At 47.1% G+C, this 20,493-nt stretch overlaps 1 pseudogene; it reads left to right on the plus strand.

Annotated features, from left to right (window-relative positions):
* Window positions 1-6,353: 6,353 nt before the first annotated feature.
* On the plus strand, window positions 6,354-7,455 carry LOC138387102 (spindlin interactor and repressor of chromatin-binding protein pseudogene; annotated as a pseudogene).
* Window positions 7,456-20,493: the final 13,038 nt, after the last annotated feature.

The following is a 20,493-nucleotide window of genomic DNA, read 5'->3' on the forward strand; positions in this document are numbered from 1 at the left end:
CCTCTTTACAAAAAAAAAAAAAAAAAAAAAAAGGACACTGATTGTATTTCAACCTAGGGTGTACTTTTCTGCCCTTTACTTTTGACTATCTTAAAAGGACCCTTGGTCAGGGCAGCTAACAAAACACACGTAGGTTTCAGTTTGTATTCTCTAGCTTTATATACTTTAAAGGCATTATCAACAAGCTGTGAGGGATTCCATGCCAATTACCTTCCCACACGTTGCATGATCCTCCTTACATCTAGAGTGCTCTGTCCTATGAAAGTCATATTAACCGTGCACAAACATTCGGGGGCCTCTTGACCCGCATCTGTATATTTCTGATACGCCTGAGGGATGCGTTCGTTCCAAAAATTCACAGGGATCTTCACTAGCTTTTTGTTGTAATTCTTGGACCTTGTTTAAACTCTTTGGTCTACAGTTACACTGCCTGAGCCACTGTCTGTGCGTGCGCGTGCGCGCGCGCGTGTGTGTGTGTGTGTGTGTGTGTGTATGAAGGGGCCCAGGGGCAGCAGGCAGAAGGGGCCATATGACATCCAGGCTGTGTTTCATGCTCGCAGAGGCCCGGACCCACCACAAAGGCCATGGTAGCTAAAGACATGCTTCGCTGGCCTCCCTGCCCTCCCCACCACAATGGATTTCTCTTGATAATCACCACCTGTCACCCAATTGCTTCCTCATTACTGGGGCCTTCCCCTATGCCCCCTTGTTATTCTTTTTCCAGGCAACCCAAGACCTTGATTAATAGAAAAGCATGTCCTCTGTCTACAGGGCCAGAGATGTCAAGTTTTCTTAAGCAGCAATCAATCAGCACTGCAAAATGCCTTAAAGAAAGGAGGCATAAAAAGAAGTGTGTATATGTGCGTGTGCTTGCAAATGTTCTTGCACAGCCTCACTTGCACTCCCACTTGGTAACTAGTCAGTTTTTCCAAATATCAACACAAAATGTTTTCCACTTTATTATCCACAAGACAGGCCCCACTACTGAAGGATTTCCCATGGCATTGCTGGGGCAGGCTTTGCAAAACTTCTTGAAGAGGGGAAGCAGCCTGGATGACAAGGAATCCAACCCCACTACAGATTCAGCCTGGGAAATGTCTTGGGTACAGGTAGGAGCTTGAGAATTAGGAGCCCTGATTTCAGATCATTTCCCAAAATAGAATCTAGGAAACCTGAGGACTCCCAGAACTCAGCTACTGTCACTCATTTTTTCCAGTGTGACACAGTCCCAGGAAGCCGCACGTTCCCTCGAGGCAGGGGAGCTCTGATGGTCATCACCATTTGTTTATCCTTTTCTAGGAACTACGATGACTGCTTTTGGAACATCATTAACTCAATTACGCCTCCCAATAACCTTAGGTACAGGGTAAGTGTAACTAAATACTTTTCAGTTTCCTGGAATAGGCTCAGAGTGATTTTATGATAAAGCCAAGGTCACACAGCTACTTAGTTGAGCAGTAAAGAGTCAAGCTTAGTTCTACCAGGTTTCAGGCAACATGCTTTATAGCCCCAGGGCCTCACCTAACACCTCGCTCTGCCAACACATTCAAACAAATGAATGAACCACCAGGGTCCTTGGAAGGGGCAGGGTGGTCCTCAACCCTGCTCTCCCTACTCTAGCCATCCCCCGCAGACTCACACCGAGGACAGGTGGCTCAGGCCATGCTGACTGACCCTCTCCTTCCCTGGGGAGAACAGCTCAAGGGCCACATGTGGCTGCCCAGGGGCCTGAGAGACAGTGGCTTCCTGGGGCCTCCCCAGAGCTGCCCTCGGCACAGGAGCCTGCACTTGGAGCTGCCAGCCCTGCTCTTGCCCCTTCCTCCTCTGGCTCCAGCTGGGCCCAGATCCAGATGAAGAACATTTCTACACACGTGCAAGGATTGGCTCAGGGTCAGTCTGCCTCTCACCTCTCTCCACTTTAGGCTCACATCGTGGCTCCAGGTCCCCACATAGGAAGTGGCAGAGAGGCCTCAGGGTCCCCAGGAACAGGGGGAGCTGCAGGGTCCAGAAGGGAAGGGGGGGTTCCTGCTCCTGGAGAGAGCAGTCGGGGAGCCACCCCTTCGCCTCCAGCATGGCTGCTGGCCTCGGGCCTGCGGGGCCTGGAAGGGCAGGGAGGACGGAACAAAGCCAGGACTATGGAGCGTTCACAACGCAAGATTCAAGGAACATTTTGGCCCCTGTTATGTCTGAGGTGCTTTGGAGAATAGTATCAAGTGCTTGTCCTAATTTCTTGCCACCTAGAAAGAGCAATGGCAGGGAACATGGGCACAATTTCAAGGTGGGATGGTGTCCTAGTCTGTTTTGTGCTGGTATCACAGTAACCTGGGACTGGATAATTTATAATGAACAGAAATTTACTTTCTCACAGTTCTGGAGGCTGGGCAGTCCAAGATAAATGCACTAACATCTGGTGAAAGCCTTCTTGCTGCTGTGTCGTCACGTGGCAGAAGGTGAGAGGCAAAGACAGCAAACCCTCCTTATAATGGCGTTCACCCGCTCGTGATAGCTCTGCCCTTGTGACTCAGTTTCCTCTTAAAGGCCCCACCTCTCAACATTATCACACCGGGGTTTGGTTTCAACCTATGAATTCTGGAGAGGACATGAACTTTCAAACCATAACTGGATAAAAGGTTGATTTTGCTTTGAGCAACTCTGAAGCCATAGTCTTTACTGCAATGAGACATCTTGCTTCTGGATTCCTGTATCCTGACAGCTGCCTCCTTGATGGGGGTCCTGATGTTGCCTCCCCTGCACTCCCCGGGTGAGCTCCTGTGGCCGCAGGAAGAAGCACATCCCTAGGGCCTGGGCATCTGGATATGCAATGGGGAGGGCCAGTGTGGCCCTCTGTGCCCGGGGTCAGGGGGTCTGTCCTGACAGGTTTGGACACACTGTCATGAGCATTTCCTGTGGGGAGAGAAAAAAAAGATGTCATGTGCTGGAAGACACTAATCAGCTCCTACATTAATTCCACTACTGATAATAGTATTTCTGACAGAATAACAATTTTAAGAAGAAACAGAAATCGAAACAGAGGCATTGCTGACATCCCAATTCCAAGGGGAGCAGCCGCGTGAATAGGACATCTCAGGAGAAGTGCAGTGTATCTAAGGCACAGACCACTGGGCCTCACGGACAAGGAACAAAGAACTCTGGGAAAAGGAATTAGAGGAAATCCGGGCTGGTCTTCTGACCATGGCCTCGTCTTCCTGCCACAGCCGCCCTAACCCACAACTCCCCTTTATACTTGCTGGACTTTCTTACAGGTGCCAGGAGGTTAGTTCTCTAGTTTCTAAAATTAAAAGTGTCCTCAATTCTCATCCCATCCTTTGGGGATTTTCCCAGCAAAATTAGGCAAAGGAGAAAAGCTTGCTTTTTATAGGAGCATCTGGCTCATTACCAGGGATAAAAAGAAGATAATCATGTAATGTTTGTAGATAAACACCAATACATCCGAGCCCAGATGGCCCAGGAGTCCCTAAAGATCAGCTTTTCCCCGGTGTATACGAGTCCTGGTGGGAACCTTTGCTGACTTATGAAGAGCTGGCCCGAGCAGCACGCACGCCCTTGCATGGCTCCTCCCTGGGGAGCACCCGTAAATGGGCCCAGGCGTGTGCGTTTGCTGTTCCGGGCATGAGCAGGCTGTGGTACTGCTGAATGAAGCCCTCTCCCTTTCCCCCTCACCTCATGTCCCAGCCAGGACAGTCTGGGGCCTCCTTGAGGACCGGCTGGAAGAGCTGGTATCCAAGGTGGTCGCCTGCTGGGACTCCACGGCCACAGGCAGGGAGAGGCGAAAGCGCATGCAGTTAGGAAAGAAAAGGTGGAAGAGGAAGGGGAGGGCATAGGGCAGAATAACACAGGGAGCATGCCAGTGGGGGAAAGAGAATAAGCACGAGGAAAAGAAAGAGCAGAACAACTGAGCAGTCACTGTGTACACAGGGAGACATGGAGGGCAGCAGGGAGAGAAAAGGGACCAAATAAATAAATAAAGTCTTCCAGAGAGAGAAACAGGGAACAAAATAAAAGTGCAGAAACACCTGCACAGCCATGGTGACGAAGGAGATGCATGGAGGAACCTACAGAAGGGCCAGGGGAGGAGGTGGCAACCAGAGCGGGAGCCCAGTGGGGGCCTAGGACGGACGGCGTCGCTGGCCCAGACAGAGCCGGTCTCCGCACTGTCCCCTCGCGCCCCCGTGTGTGATTTATGTGGCCGAGTGGAAACAAGCGGGATTCCCGGATTTAGAGACAGATGACCGACATTGAAGTCCTGGCTCTGCCTCTTTACAGAAGGATTCTGGCCGTGTCACTGGCGCCTCTGAGTCTCTGTCTCAACCACAGTGGGGTGAGGACGGGAGCCTTGCAGGCTTACTGGGGATGCTGGGAAAATAGGGCCCTGTCAAGCAACATCTCAGGGCACACAGCTGGCGATAAATACATGGTAGCTATCATCGCTGTCTGTTTACACAGAACCTATTGGTTACATTGACCACATTCACATAAGCCAATTTGCAAAAATCTCAGATAATCAAGAAAAAAAATCATTGTATTAAGAGGTTTTATTCCAGGTTATTCTGCCTTTTTTTCTTTCTCTCTCTGTCTCTCTCTCACACACACACACACAGACAGAGTCATGCTTTGTACCCTTTGCACCCGGTGTGCAGGGTGTGGCTCCTGAGGGGGACTCCAGGGTCAGAGCGAGGCCCCTGGCTGTGGACGTGCTCTTCCTCCAGCTAGAGGCTTCTGTCCCTCCCTCGCTTGAGTGACTCATACAGTTCACTCCAATGATTCCTGCAAAGTGGTGTCCTCAAAGCTTAGAACTTTGTAAGGGATGATGGCCCCTCTAGATCCCAGGTGCAAGTTCACAAAATATGTAGCCCATGCCACTCACAGGAAAACCACACATCTGTCCCCTCCCTGAGCTGATTCCTGCCACCTGCCCCAGTGCAGAATGTGTTCCCTTCAGAGAGCTCCTCACAGCCCAGCAGAGGCCTGGGCCTCCTGGGGGCCAGTTCTTGCCTTCTTCAGCCACTTTCCAATCCCGAGTAGGAATGTTTGTGACCCACAGTGGCACTCGTGGCCAAGAGCACGATTGTGTACTCAGCACATGCAGTTGTCTCTCGGTATCAGTGGGGCATTGGTTCCAGGTCCCCTGAGGATTCGAAAATCCATGGATGCTCTAGTCCTTGATATTAAATGGTGTAGTATTTGCATGAAACCTATACACATCCTCCTGTGTAGTTCAAATCATCTCTAGAGTACTTATGATACCTAATACAATGAAAACGCTATGTTATGCAGTATTGTTTTTATTGTATTATTTTTTATTGTATTGTCATTTTTAATTTTTTAAAAAATATTTTTCATCTGCAAATATGGAACCTCTGGATACAGAGGGCCAACTATGATTATGTATCAGGATACCCCAAAGTATATGTGCTTGAAATCTCACACAAGACAGTATCAGGGAGAAAAGCAGTGTTTACTGTTGTAAGTAATCAAATATCAAATTCCAGGAAGGCTGGAAATGCGGCTGGACCTCCGGAACGACTCAGCCTAGAGGCTTGAGTGCGAGGATCTCCTTCTCTCCCGTCTGCTTGCTGCAGCCTGGCCTCCATGTCCCCAGACAGCATCTACCTGGCATCGCCCAGGCCTCACACTGGGCCCCTGAGGGGTACTGAGATGGGTTCCTATGAAGCTCGTGTTAAAGAAAAGAAAACCCCAGGATGGTCTCCGCCTGGCCTAGTTAAGTCAAGGGCTGGCCAAGGAAACAAATCTGAAGGGTATGACTGCTCTTACCCCAGCCACCTGCTAGAGTGAGGTGGGGCGGGGGGCATTTTGCAGAAGGAGGGAGAAGTGCCGTGTATTTTTCTGGATAGACAAAATAGCCACGGTCAGTAGGATGGTCTAGTGACTTTTAGGCACAAACCCATGGAGGGTCCTCTCCTCCATGTCAGGCCCCCCATCTGATGTCATTTGCTCTCTTCCTGGCCTCATTCTAATTTCAGAGGCTCAGGCTCAGTGCTGTCCTTGAGGGACAGGGGGAGGAGATCAGGTGAGCCCTAAAGACAGAAATGGGCTATCTCTCCGCCTGTTTTCCTTGTAGGCTCACCCTCCTCTACCTGACCGTGTTGAGTTGGGATCCTTCAAGGCTAGATCCCAAGCCGGACGCTCTGAGGTCTGGGGCAGGCCTCACCGCACCTGTCGCAGGCCGGGCTGGGCTGGCAGGCGGCGGGGAGGGCCTTGCGCGGGGCGGCCACGGGCCTGGCGCGGTCTCTGCGGGAGGCGGCCGCCGCTGTGGGCTGAGGCCCGCGAGCCCATCCTCCGGCGCGGTCACCGCAATCGCCCAAGGCCGCACCATGGCCCTGAAGGCAGAGGGCGCCGCGCTCGACTGCTTAGAGGTGACGCCCAAATGCGAGGAAGGGGAGGACAAGGAAGAGGCCATGGTGGGGGCCGTAAATCCGCTGCTGGAGCCAATGCTCAGAGTGACCCAACAGGAGAAGACTGCAGGCAGGCGGTGATGGCTGTGGGGAGCCTGAGCAGCAAGTGTCTTGGGAGCAGGAGTTCCGGGGAGGTGGGCGGGGAGGGGGGAGGGGAGGCAACAGCCCGGGCACAGCGGGCGGGCGGGCTCAGTGCCTGGTGTGCGGCACTGAGATCTGTCCCGAGGCCACGCTCGCTTGCGCATCTTGGACTAGCATCCTCGCACCCTGGATCTGAGCCCTTCGGAAAAGAGCAACATCCTGGAGTCCTGGAGCGAGTGGGTGGCCCTTCTGCAGGATGTCAGAGCCGAGCAGCGGTCCCCACCCAGCTCAGGCCGGGGTGTTGAGCCGGACCCAGAGTCCAACCCAGACCCTGCCGGAGCGCCCCCGGAGATCATCGGTTCTCCAGGACCCCGAGGACAACCCATAGGACAACCCATCCCTCCTACAAGGAGCCGTCCCAGGGGACTTCACCCCCTCGAGCTTCCTGCTGCCTCTGCTACAGAGCCAGGAAATAGGCCCAGTGGTCAGAGGTGGAAGGAGCTCCCTGGGGAAGAGCCAGTCAGGAAGAAAAGAGGCAGACCTGTCACCAAAAACCTGGACCCTGACCCAGAACCCCGTTGCCCGCCTCACCCACAGAGACTGTCGCAGCAGCAGCCGAGGTCCGACACTTCACTGAGGGCAGCGTCCCTCCCGGCTTCCTCCTGCAGTTTTCTCCCACACAGACAGCAAGTGTGGGAGGAGGTGGCAGAAGGAGGCCTGCTCCAGCCAGCTCCTCCTCCGGGCTCGGTGGGACACTGCATCTCCGGGTTATCCACCTGCGGATGGAGGAGCCCCCAGCGGTTGGCCTCCTGCAAGACTGGTCCAGGCACCCTCAGGGCACCAAGGGTGTGGGAGCAGGTGACACCCCAGAAGGCCTGCAGTTCTGTCGGAATCCAACCCCACTGTAGGGGGGGAGCCAAAGGCGGGGAGTGGGGTGTAAATTCTTGCTTTCCTGGGGTGGGGGGAGAGAGGAAGTGGGGGAAGAGACAGCATTGTCCTTTGGCTTATAACTCACAGCTGCCCAGCCTGGCCACCTGGCGGGGAGGGTAAGACCAGGTGCCAGGGCAGAGTGGGGGTGGGGCAGCATCCACTGGGACCTAGGGGCACTGGAAACTGTCTACCCGGGCCAGGCCTGAGGGCAGCTGAGGCTGGCAGGGGTGGCTTAGGCTGCCGGCATCCTTCCTGACCCAGACCTCTCTGCCCATGCAGCCTCCTCCCGTCCTCTCAGCACCACCCCCCCAGTCTCCCCTGGCACAGTGCCTTGCACGAGAGGTGGCCATAACGGGGTTTGAAGTGAGTCCCACCACCTCCGGGGACACCTCCCACCCCCCACTTGTTGTTCAAGCTCCTGATCCAGGAGGCCTTGATTATCTCTTCCCGCCCATCCCTGCAGAGGGCCCAAGCAGCTCTCCTGGGCGCTCCATTCAGTCCCGCTCTCCTTTCACCTGTTTTCCTGTTGTATAAATCACCTTTGTTGACAATAATTTTTTTTTAATTGAAAAAAAAAAAAAAAAGATATTCCCCTACCCCTACCCCTTTCAACCACCAGCCTGAGGCAGGGATGCAGGTCCTAGATCTCCGAAAGGAGTCGGGATGTTTTAAAGAGACAAAACATTTTGTCATTTTTTTCAAGCCATTTCTTCTGTTACATATTGTCCTGTAAACATTACCTTCACATCTATGGGAGGAGGGGCCACTACTCTGTTACAATTACAAAAAGAACGGGGCTTGGATCCTGGCAAAACAGGTTGTGGGGTGGGGGAGGAATTCTGCTGAGGGGCAATAAAGGATCACCAGGGAGAATGAATGGCTCAGGGAGCAGACATGAGCTTTTACATAGTTCTCTTTGGAATGTGATCCGAGAGACAGACATTACTGTTTGGAAGTGTCTGTTCAGGTGTGTTTTTTACATTTGTGTTTTTCTTTTCTGCAATAGATAATGTGATAACAGGGAGGGGAAGAAAAGTAAAACAATTGTTCTTCTTGGTGAGAACCGGTGGCCTTGGGGCCACATGTGGCCTTCTGGATCCTTGAGTGTGGCCTTTAGACTGAATCCAAATTTTAAAGAACAAATCCTTTTAATAAAGGGATTGGTTCTGTGAAGTTTGGATTCCGTTGAGGGGCTGCACTTGGGTATCTGGAGGGTGGCTTTTGAGGCCTCAGGTTCCACACCCCAGATAAAGGAACTTCAGAGAACAGTGTCCTGTGCTTTGGGAGAGATGGGGCTGCACTCAGGGAGACCTTGGGGCTTCGGCTTCAGTTCAGCGTGTCACAGCACCTGACTGTGGGTATTGATTTCTGAGCCCCAGCACTTGGAAGTGGCAGTGTGAGCCAGGATTGAGCCGGCCTCCTCTGGTGTATGCTACTGTGATGACGGACAGATTACGTTAGGGAACACACAGGAACGGCAGCAAGTATGGAAGGAGCAGGGGTGGAGATAGGAGCAATAAGTGGATGAAGGTGTGTGAGACAACAGGTGCTGACAAGCTCTACTTTGGGGACAAGAGATGAATGGGGTTGATGGGAACTATTGTTAAGTCTGAAGCCTCCTTAGATCATGGCAGGTCAAAAAATTAAGCTGAACCTAATTTCAAAATTTGGCTTTCCCAGTAGAATATAGTCACATCTCCATTTTTTTTTTTTTTTCAGTTTTCATTTTGCTTCTCAAAATGTCTCTGTTGTAAAATATAGTAAAATGAAATGGTTATTAGCAAGGGTCAAAATCAGACTTCCAGCGGTCAAACTCTTATTTTGTTATATGTGTAACCTGAGGCAATTTGCCTCAATTCCCCAACCTCAGTTTTTTCTAATTATAATCGTTTCCCCCATTTTTGTGAAAATAGTTTGAAATAATGCAAGTAAGCAACTAGAACAAAGGCAGGCCCACAGTACTCAATAGATGGCTGTTACTCGGGATGATTACTCTGATTATAATTATTACTCATCACTGGGCCCTCTGTGAGGTTCTTTGGGGTTTCCAATGAATAGGAAGATACGAAGCTCAGCAAGGACTTACTCCAGCCAGCAGGTCCTCCGTGGCTTGAAGGCTGCTGGGGAACCGGTTACTTCTATCAGCGATTCTAATACCAGGTACTTTTTTCTCCACACTAACCCACCCAACTTCTGCAGGATCACAGTGAGGCAAATGTGAGAATGATGATGCTGAAACCTTCTTGGGAACCAATGTAGCTCTTTTTCTTTTTCTAAATATTTTTTGGGCTGAGAATGAAGGTTTTAGGGAATTTATTAGACTCTTTCACTTCTATTATTTCACTAACAAGTTTATGCATCAGGTAAAAAAATAAATTATTGTTATTATTTAATGAGGAAACCAAGGCACACAGAAGCTAGGTATATTGTAAGAAATTAATCTTACCCATTTGTTGTAAAGACTTGAAATCACCAAGACATGGACTCCGTTTCTGCCCTCTCTGAAAATCCAAGGTCCCAGGGCAGGGAATTTTTCTCACTGATTCAGTGAAATTGTCTTGAAAGTGCTGTGTATTCTGCAGAAGGGAGCACTAGCTCTATACACAGCAATCTTCTTTTGAAATTCAAAGGAGCTTTTTTCTCAACTTTGAGGCATGGCTGGGGGGCACATCCCTGATAGCTGGGCCGGGATGGAGCTGAAGTCCAGCAGAAGAGAAGAGGACTCAAGGACACCTGCTGGGCAGGGGCACTCTCCTCTGGTCCTCTCTGTTTCTCTCCCTTTCTCCAGCTTTCAGAGCTCCAGCAGGGCTCAGGCCTCTCTAGCCACCCCAGTTTCCTGAGGTTTAAGTTGCTCCGGCAGAAGGCGCCTCCGCAGGGTCAGCCACCTGTCCAGGTGGGGGCAGCAGTGAGGCCTGGCGGCCAATGAATCCTCCTAACAAAGTGCTCCTGGACAGGTGGACACTTTAATGAGCCTGCCTGGATTTGTGGCTGACACTGGGCAGGGGAAAGAGAGAATGATTAGAGGCCCTTGTCACAGGGACAGGGAGAAATTGTGCACATGGCCAGAGAGGGACAGCTGGTGTAACTGGACCATAAACTTGTCATGGGAATCAATGGCTCCCTGGGGACGGCAGAATGATTGGCAGGTGCTGGGTGGAGAGCAGAGAAGGGGGAGAGAGCGCGTGGAGCTGCAGAGAGGGGACCAGGCACCACAGGATTCTACAGCAGTCCCCCTGTGCTGGCAGTGCCCCCCTTCAGGAAGACTTGGCTGGTTACCTTGTCAAGAGAGTGACTTTGGCTTTTTGGGATTCCCAACTTGAAGCCACTTGGTTAGAAGTTCCAGGGGGCTGGACTTTCGACTGGTGCCTTGCAGAGGGGTGGGCAGTCTTAGAGACTGAGCCCCCAACCTGTGGGATTTGATGCTATCTCCAGGTAAATAGTGAATTGGAGGACACCCAGCTGCTGCAGAATTGATTGCTTATGTGCTGGTGGGGAGAAATCCCCACATACTTGGGGGTCACAGAAGTCTTCTGTGTTTATTGTCATTGCTGAGTGAGAGAATAGGAAAAAGCATATTGAGTGCTTTGTTTTTTCCCACCCACAGCCCCCCAACCCCCACTGGAAGTGTTGAAATAACTCCTGTCTAATGGTTTTTATTTTCTAATAAGCTGTGATGCAAGTTTATCTGCTGACACTGGGGATGGGATGGGGACACAAAGCAGTGAAAAAAAGAGAAAAATGAATGACAAGGAAGTGGGAGAATGAACTTATTTGAGCAACATGGTAGGATAGCTAGGCAGTGTTGGGCTAGGTATCTCCAATATATGATGATAAAGTGTAGGCAGACACAAAGGCATAGTTGGTTTCTTCCACAGTTGATGTTCAGCAAAATAACTACAATGGAGTTGAGAATGGGGTGAGGAAGTTGAATTTATCTATAAGGACTACAGATTTAAGGTACTTAATAAAATGAACTCCAGAGGGACTGGATAGATGGATGGATGATGGATGGATAATGGATGGAGAGATGGATGGATAGATGGATGGATGGATGGATGATGGATGGATAGATGGATGGATGAAGGATGGAGAGATGGATGGATGGATGAATGATGGATGGACAGATGGATGGATGATGGATGGAGAGATGGATGGATAGATGGATGGATGGATGGATTATGGAGAGATGGATGGAGAGATGGATGGATAATGGATGGAGAGATGGATGGATGATGGATAAACACATATCAATAGTCACAAGCAATGTATGGTGGGCCCTGATGAGAGTGAACAGTGGCTGCAGCCAGGCTACATGAGCTCCTGGGGTGGGAGGAAAGGCTATGGTTAGAGTGGGCTACTTGAATTCATGTTGGAGACACAACAGATCTTGATGATAAGAGTTCAGGGAAGGACCCTAGATCTGGGTGTGGAGTTGAGAACAGGTCCTTAGAGACGAGGAAACTAGGGCAGAGAGTCCAGGTGTTGGTGAGACCTGTGGAGAGTGAAGGCCTCAACAAGATGCAGAAGTGGGAAGAAAGGGCTGTGAATAGGTGCCGAGGCCTCCCAGGATAGGGACAAAGGGCAGGAGGCCAGGATGGCTGCCCCTCGGAGGGAGGGCAGGGACTCAGAGGGAGGAGGGAGGTGAGCGTCCTCTAACAGCAGCCACGAAGATCCCCTCTCCCACTGCCCCTGCTGCTGCCTGCGTCACACAGCTGCTATTTTTGATTTCTTGTCATCATGTTTATATTCCAGTGCCGTGATAGTTTCAGGAAACTTTCTTTAATGGAATGCAAATATATTTGATTTTCTGCTTTACTTACAAATATAATTTTCCTATTAAAATCAGCTTTGTCTTAATATTCTCACAAGTGTAAGAAGAAACTATCTCTTAAACATACATTATTGATTTTTATATATATTTTCTATTACATTTTGGAAAATCTGGGTTTGATGCTTCTTTTTTTGTTCTTCCCCAACTGTCAGGAAGCAAACTTCTAATTGCTAGCGGATGAGAATTTCCCGGCTCAAAATACCTCTCCGAGTAGCAGGAGCTTCGTGTGCTGTTTTAATGATCTGGGTTCCTTGAAACTAGAACATTCCTTGAACTGCAGTGTGAACCTAGTAAGACTGACTGAGGGAAACATTTCCCTGCAGGGAAGATTTGTAGCAACTCGTAATCCAATTCTCAGGGCCACCTTGTCAGGACAGACTCTCACATGTTTATCTTGTGAGGCTGCACCCTGATCACAGTCTACTCTATTTAGCCCGTGAATAGGGAGCTGCTCTTGGCAGCGGTCCTGGCCCAGGTGATATAGGCTTCCTTTTACAAGGCACTGAACTGTGGAGTCTCAGCTGACGTGTTCTCTCTTGTCATGGTCTGCAGGTGCCCCGGCTACCCTTGGCCCTGTCCTAAGGGTATGCAGAGTGCATGTTACCCTTACACGTCCCTGGGCCCTGACTGTCCACCCACCCCTCTCCAGGATGTGAGCTCTGTGGTCCTCTGATCTCCTTGAGCTGTTCTGCCATTGCCACCTTCCAAGCACTTGCCACCATACTGAAGATATGGCAGAAGCTCAAAGATAGATACCCAGAGATGCTAGAGATGCAAGGGGACATAGCAGCACCCACACTTCCGCTCCATAGAGCCACAGGTGCCGCCCAGGCTCCACAGTGGCCTGTCCTTTTTTTCAGCCTGCTCTGGCCCAGGAAGCTGAGTCATCTCCTCTGCATACCCTGGGCCCACTGGGTGCTGGTGACCGGTGCCCCAGCAGTGAAGGGGGGTACGGCAGGAGTGAAGGCAGGGGCAGAGTTTCACAACCCTGGACAGCTGCGTCCTGGGCTCAGATGACACCAGCCCCTTCCTGCTCCCTTCAGGCCTGGGATGGGGGCAGATGCCCCATGGCTAGGTCTGCTCCCCTTGCCACCCCGCGACCTTGCCCTTTGCCCTGCCCCCAGGAGGGATCTGGGCTATCACCACAGTCTCTGCATCTGCACACGTGGGGAGCAGAGTGTCCTGTTGAGTTCCTGTCCTGTCCCTGAGGCCACCGTCCTTTAGTGTATAGATAATATAGGAGTCTTTGGCGTATGTACAAATTGAGTGTGCAGGACCTTTTCATTCTCATTTTATTTCTTTTAAAAAATTATTTCAATATTTGCAGCTATCTTTATTTTTACAATTTCCCCAGGTACTGACAGAACATGTATGTGTCTACACTGTGGTGTTTGCATGTATGTGTGTGTACATGAGTATGACTGAGAGTGAGTTTTATGTATTCGACATCAAGGGAAAACTGTTTTTGACTGCATATCATTTCAACATACATAAAGAACAAGTGCTGTACTAAACAAAATAACAAAATGTGCTTAAAAAATTGCAAAACAAGAAACAATGCTTGCAAAATATCAATCTCCCTGTATTAATCTATGAAGGTTAGGGCCAAACTATTAAAAATACAATGAACTTAGAATGGTGTGGTGGTGGGGCTTGCGTGTCTCTATATTTGCACTGTTATTAAAAATCAAAGTTTATTCAGGCAAATGTACTTGTACTGTTTTCTAATAACCACTCAGAGCACACAGAAATGGACTTGCTTTAAATGGCCCTCTCCATTTCAACCTTCACCGATGTTTACTTAAGCAGGGCCCTTTATCTAAATCAAAACACAATACTTATACCATGTACTTCTACAGGGTCCAGACATGTGGAAATGCAGTATGCATAGGAATTATATTAAACAGTCTATATTTGAGAAATACTACCTTACAATTATGATGCTATCAAACTTTATTAAAAATAATTTCAATATGAATTAAGGAACTTAACTAAAAAGAGTTCGATGAAAGGTTCCCCCAGAGGCAGAAGCACCGGCTGATGTTCTGCTGAAGCTGTGGCCTGCAGGACCCAGCTGCAGGGGAAGCACAATCAAACCAGAAGGTCGCCCTGGACCCTTGAGTGCTCACAGGGGGCGACCCTCCTTGCTCCTGGGGGAGCTGACGGCCCACGGTCTCCCTGGCACCTCCAGGCCCCTGTGGGCTGTGGGTGGAGCCCCAGCAGCAAAAGGGCCACTAAGGAAAGGCTGGCACGTGGCCTCGCGGGCAGCCAGCTTCTGCCTGTCATAGTTGTTTTCTCCCCTGAGCAACTTGACATCACACTGAGTGGACATAGCGGCCATCAAGCTGTCCTGCATTCTACACTCATGGAAGAGGATGTCCCTCTGATAAAAGGAAGTGGCTGTCTTCAATTCCTGGGCCAGGTTCTCAGCCATCTTCTTGTAGATGTGTTTTGTCTGCCGAGCGAGGTTTATCATTATTGACACAGTGGCGAGTCTCTTCTCCATCTCTGAGCAGTGGACTTCCTCCTCCATCAATTTCCTCTCAGGTCCCATCCCATGTTCTTACCCCAAAGCAGCTGGTATTTGCAGCCTCAGCTCGAGCTCCTGGAGCTCCCTGTCCAGCTGCGCACTGTCTCCTGCAGAGAGGCCTCCTGGGCTTGCAGGGTTTCAATTTGTTCTTCCAGCTCTTCCCTCCTTCAGGTTTCTTCGCACAGTTGTCTGGCTACGTCTCCAATCTCCTCTTCAGGACTTTCCAAGCATGCAGTTAAGTCACCATCGTCACTGAAACTGTTCAGAGGGACTTCGGTGGAGACAGTGGGTGATCAGACTGTCCTGCTTCCTTGTTTCCCTCCATCTCCACATCTACATCCTCTGGATGGTCACTCACAGGGCTGGGAAGCTGCAGGGGGCTGAGCAGGGTGTGGGCCAGGGATGACCGTTGCCTTACTTGACCACTCTCGGCCTGGATCATTACTGCCTTTGCGCTCTCCAGCCTTCCCTTCTTCCCTTGGTCCTGGACTTGCTGGGACCGTTCTTCACACTGCTGCTGAAGGTCCCTGTAGTCATCCAAACCCGCCACGGTCCTCTTCTGGAGATCTCCATTGTGCTGTGAAGTGACTGAGACATGTTGTGTGTCCAGCACATGGGGAAATTCAGGAGGCTGGCTTTTCTCTCCTTCGTTAAGCAAGTCAGCCATGTCCTGTAAGGAATATGTGCTCGTTCCATTTAGAGCTGCCAAGCAGAGGGTTTGAGCCATAGAAGACTGTCCTCCACCATGGTCGATGGAGGGCCAGCGTTGGCCTTTGGCATTGGCCCAGTCTTGGCTTGGGCTTGTGGGTCCACCTTATTGCAGGCTGAACCCCTTTTGGCCGGCTCTTCCCCTCGTCTTCCTGAGATACCTCTCCTCACTATAAAGGCCACCAGAGCAGTGCACACCAACACCTGCCCGGAGAACCGCAGTGCTCCTGGCACTTGCCCCAGGCTTTTGAACATCACCATCAGAACAGCCCACAGCTGGCCCAAGACCAGCTGTGGAGATATTTCGGGTGCGGGCAGCAGGCCCTTTGTGGCTCCGAAGGGCTCCGCAGCTCTGCCTCCGCTTGCCAGCAGCCTGTGGGCCACAACTGACCTCAGGAGGCCCTAAAGATTGTTCTGTCACTAACACAAACAAGTGCCAGGTAACCAGGGCGGAGCACATGTTGGGGTGAGGGAGGAGAGGCCACTCATAATCTAGGAAACTATGGCCCTCACTTTGCTCCGCAAATAGAGAGTGACATTACTTATGGATTGCCTTGGGGAGGTGGAAAGAGCTCATAGCCCAGGGACTGGCCTCCTCTGAGGTCCCTCTCTCCCTGTGTTTGCTCAGTGCTGGCACGCAGGGCCACAGGAATGAAGGGCTCCCCAAAGGTCTTAACCAAGACCACCTAAATTTCAAGTATAAGAATTAGAGAGAAATCGACTGGAATGGGCAGGGTCTTACACTTCCAAGGATTTTCTGTGGGTCCAGTGTGTCACTGTTCAATTCAAGGGTCCTGAATGGGGTGACAGAGCTTTGTGGGGGGGGGGGACACAGTGATCCAGGCCCCTTACCTCGTGTTGTTCTGCCATCCTCAGCTCCTGCCACATTTTCTTTATCCATTCACTGTTGCTGGACATTTGGCTGCTTGCACACCTTGGCCACTGTGCACTGAACATGAGTGTGCAAATATCTCTTTGAGATACTGGTTTTTATATCTTTAGATAAATATCCAGAGGTGGGATTAACAGATCATATGAATAATTCTATTTTTAATTTTTTGAGGAAGCTCTATACTATTTTTCGTAGCAGCTGTTCCATTTTACATTCTCATCGATAGTGCACAAGAGTTCCAATTTCTCCAATTCCTTGCTTTTTTAACTTTAAAATTTTTTGATAATGGCTATCCTAACAGGTATGAAGTGATGTGTTATTGTGGTTTTGATTTTCATTTCCCTGATGATAACTAATGTTGAGCATCTTTTCATACACTTGTTGGCCATTTGTATTACATGTCTTTTTAGAGAAATGCCTATTTAAGTCCTTTCCCCATTTGGAAACCTATTCATTTGGTTTTTTTGCTATTGAGTTGTATGAGTTCTTTACATGTTAACCCCTCATCAGATATGTATTTTGGAAATATGTTTTCCAATTTCATTGATTGCCTTTTCACTCTTTTTTTTTTTTTTTTTTTGGTTAGTGTTATTATGCAACTTTTTAGTTTGATATGTTACCACTTGTCAATATTTGCTTTTTTTTACTTGTGCTTTTGGTATCATAGCCAAGAAATCATTACTAAAACTAATGTCCTGAAGATTTTCCCTTATGTTTTCTTCTAGGAGTATCACAGTTTAAAATTTTACATTTAAGTTATTAATCCATTCTGAGTTTCTTTTTTGTGTATGGTGTACAAGGGTCCAATTTCATTCTTACACATGTGGCTATCCAGTTTTCCCAAAAACATTCACTGACGAGACTATTCATTCCCCATTGTGTATTCTTGGCACCATGTCGAAGATCAGTTGACCATATATGCATGGGTTTACTGCTAGGCTCTCTAATCTGTTCCATTGGTCTGTGTTTCTGTCTGTATGCTCGTTCTATACTTTCTAAATTATTGTACCTTTATAACATGTTTTAAAATCAGGAAGTGTGACAACTCCAGCTTTGTTCTTTGTTTTGGCTATCTGGGTTCTTATGTGGCTCCATAAATTTTTCCTACTTCTGTAAAAAATAAAGCCATTGGGATTTTGATAGGAATTGCATTGAATTTGCAGATTGCTTTAGAACTATGGATATATTAACAACATTAAATCTTTCAATCCATGAGCACTAGATGTCTTTCCACTTGTTTTTGTCTTTATTAATTTCTTTCATCAATGGCTTATAGTTTTTGGTGTATAAATCTTTTGCCTCTTTGATTATATTTATTCTTGTTTTATTCTTTTTGTTTCTATTGTAAATAGGATTTTCTTAATTTCCTTTTCAGTATATTCATTGTTAGTGATTTTTGTATGTTGATTTTCTATTGTGCAACTTTACTAAATTAGTTCATTAGTTCTAACCTTTTCTGTATGTGGAAACTTTAGCATTTTCTATGTATAATATCATGTCATCTGCAAACAGAAGTAATTTTACTACTTCCTTTCTGATTTACATGCCTTTTATATCTTTGTCTTGCATAATAGCTCTGGATAGGACTTCCAATACTCTGTTGAATAGAAGTGGCAAGGGTGGACATCCTAATCTTGGAGGAAAAGCTTTCAGTTTTTCACCATTGACTATGATGTTAGCTGTAGGCTTTTTATATTAATATATAGCCTTTATTATGTTGAGATAATTTTCTTCTATTCCTAATTTGTTGAATTTTTTATGAAAGAGTGTTGAATTTTGATAAGTACATTTCTCCATCTATTAAAATAATCGTGTAATTTTTATCCTTCATTTTGTTAATGCGGTATATGATATTGATTAATTTGTATATGTTGTATCATCCTTGCATCCCAGGAGTAAATGCCACTTGATAGTGGTGTAGGATCTTTTCAATGTGCATTTGGTTTGCTAATATTTTGTTAGGGATATTGGCTTGTAGTTTACTTTTCTTGTAGAGTCTTTGGTTTTGGCATCAGGACAATATTAGAGTCACAGAATGAGTTTGAAAGCGTTCCCCGCTCTTTGAATTTGTGGGAGAGTTTGAGAAAGATTAAAATTAATTCTTCTTTAAATGTTTGCTAGAATTTACCAGTAAATATCATCTGGACCTGGGCTCTTCTTTGTTAGGTTTTTGAGTATTAATTCAATCCCCTTACCAGTTATAGTTCTGTTCAGATTTTTCCATTTCTTCATGATTCATTCTTGATGCTCTGATATTGGGTGCATAGGTATTTAAATTATTATATCTTCTTGGTAAATTAACCCTTTTATCATTATATGATGTTCTGTTTCATTTCTGTTGTCAATTTTTTATTTAAGGCTATTTTATCTGATATAAATATGGCCACCCCTGTTCTCTTTTGGTTACCAGTTGCCCGAAATACTTTACTTCATCCTTTCACTTTCTGCATATGTGTGTATTTAAAACTAAAGTGAGTCTCTTATAAATAGTGTATAATTGGGTCTTTTTACTATCCATTTAATCACTCTATATATTTTAATTGGGGAGTTTAATCTACTATATTCAAAGTTATGGTTGATAGGGATGGACTTATTATTGCCATTTTGTTCATTGTTTTTCATCTGTCTTACAGGTTTTTTGTCTCTCTTCTCCCGTCTATCTTCCTTTGTGCTTCATTGATTCTTCATAGTGGCATGTTTTCATTTCTTTCTCTTTTTCTTTCATGTACCTTCTATAAGTATTTTCTTTATGATTACCATGGGGTTGACATAAAACATAGTTACAAGAATCTATTTTATGTTGATAACAACTTAACTTCAACAGCACAATTTATTTATCCAACACATTTTATGAATTGATGTCACAAATTACATATTTTTATAAGGTGTATACAATAACATAATTTTATAAAATTTTATAATTATATTGGTACTTTTGTCTTTTAACTCTTCTACCAGCATAAACAATGATTTATGCACTATCGTTACAGAATTAAAGCATTCTGCATTTGCCTGTATATTTACCTTTACCAGTGAGCTTTGTATCTTCATGTGCTTTCATGTTGCTGTTAGGGTCCTTTGGTTCAACCTGAAGGACTCCCTTTAGCATTTCTTGTAAGATAGGTCTAGTAGTGATTAAATTACCACAGCTTCTGTTTTTTGTTTGTCTGGGAATGTCTTTATCACTCTTTCATGTCTGAAGGACAGTTTTGCCAGGTACAGTATATTAGATTGGTAGGGTTTTTTCCCAGCACTTTATTTTATTTATTTATTTTTAGTTTTTTCTTTTATTCTTATTTCAGCATATTGTGGGGGTACAAAGGTTTAGGTTACGTTTATTGCCCTTGCCTCCCCACCCCCCGCCCCAAGTCAGAGCTTCAAATGTGTCCATCCCCTAAACAGTACGCATCGCACTCATTATGTAGGTATACACTCATCCCCTCCCCCACCCACATCTGCCCGACACCCGATCAATGTTATTCCTAAATGTGCTCTTAGGTGATGATCAGTGAAACCAATTTGATGGTGAGTACATGTGGTGCTTATTTTTCCATTCTTGAGATACTTCATTTAGTAGAATAGGTTCCAATTCTTTCCAAGAAAATACAAGAGGTGCTATATCACCATTGTTTCTTAAAGCTGAGTAGTACTCCATGGTATACATATTCCACATTTTATTAATCCACTCATATATTGATGGGCACTTGGGTTGTTTCCACATCTTTGCAATTGTGAATTGTTTTTCCAGCACTTTAAATACACAATCTCACTCCCTTCTGGTCTTCAGGATTTCTGCTGAACAATCAACTGATTGTGGAATTCCCTCGCATGTAACAAGTAATTTTTCTCTGGATGCTTTCAAAATTCTCTCTTTGGGCCAGGTGTGGTAGCTCATGAATGGCTGGTGGATTTTTGTCAAATAATTATTTTTTTGCATCTGTGGATAATGTCATGTGACTTTTCTTCTTTAGCCTCTTGATGTGATGGATTAGATTATTTGATTTTTTAAACATTGAACCAATCTTGCATACCAGGAATAAATCCCACTTGGTTACAGTGTATGATTAATTTTACACATTATTGGATT

Source organism: Eulemur rufifrons, chromosome 7 (genome assembly GCF_041146395.1).
Source record: "Eulemur rufifrons isolate Redbay chromosome 7, OSU_ERuf_1, whole genome shotgun sequence".
Taxonomy (NCBI): Eukaryota; Metazoa; Chordata; class Mammalia; order Primates; family Lemuridae; genus Eulemur; species Eulemur rufifrons.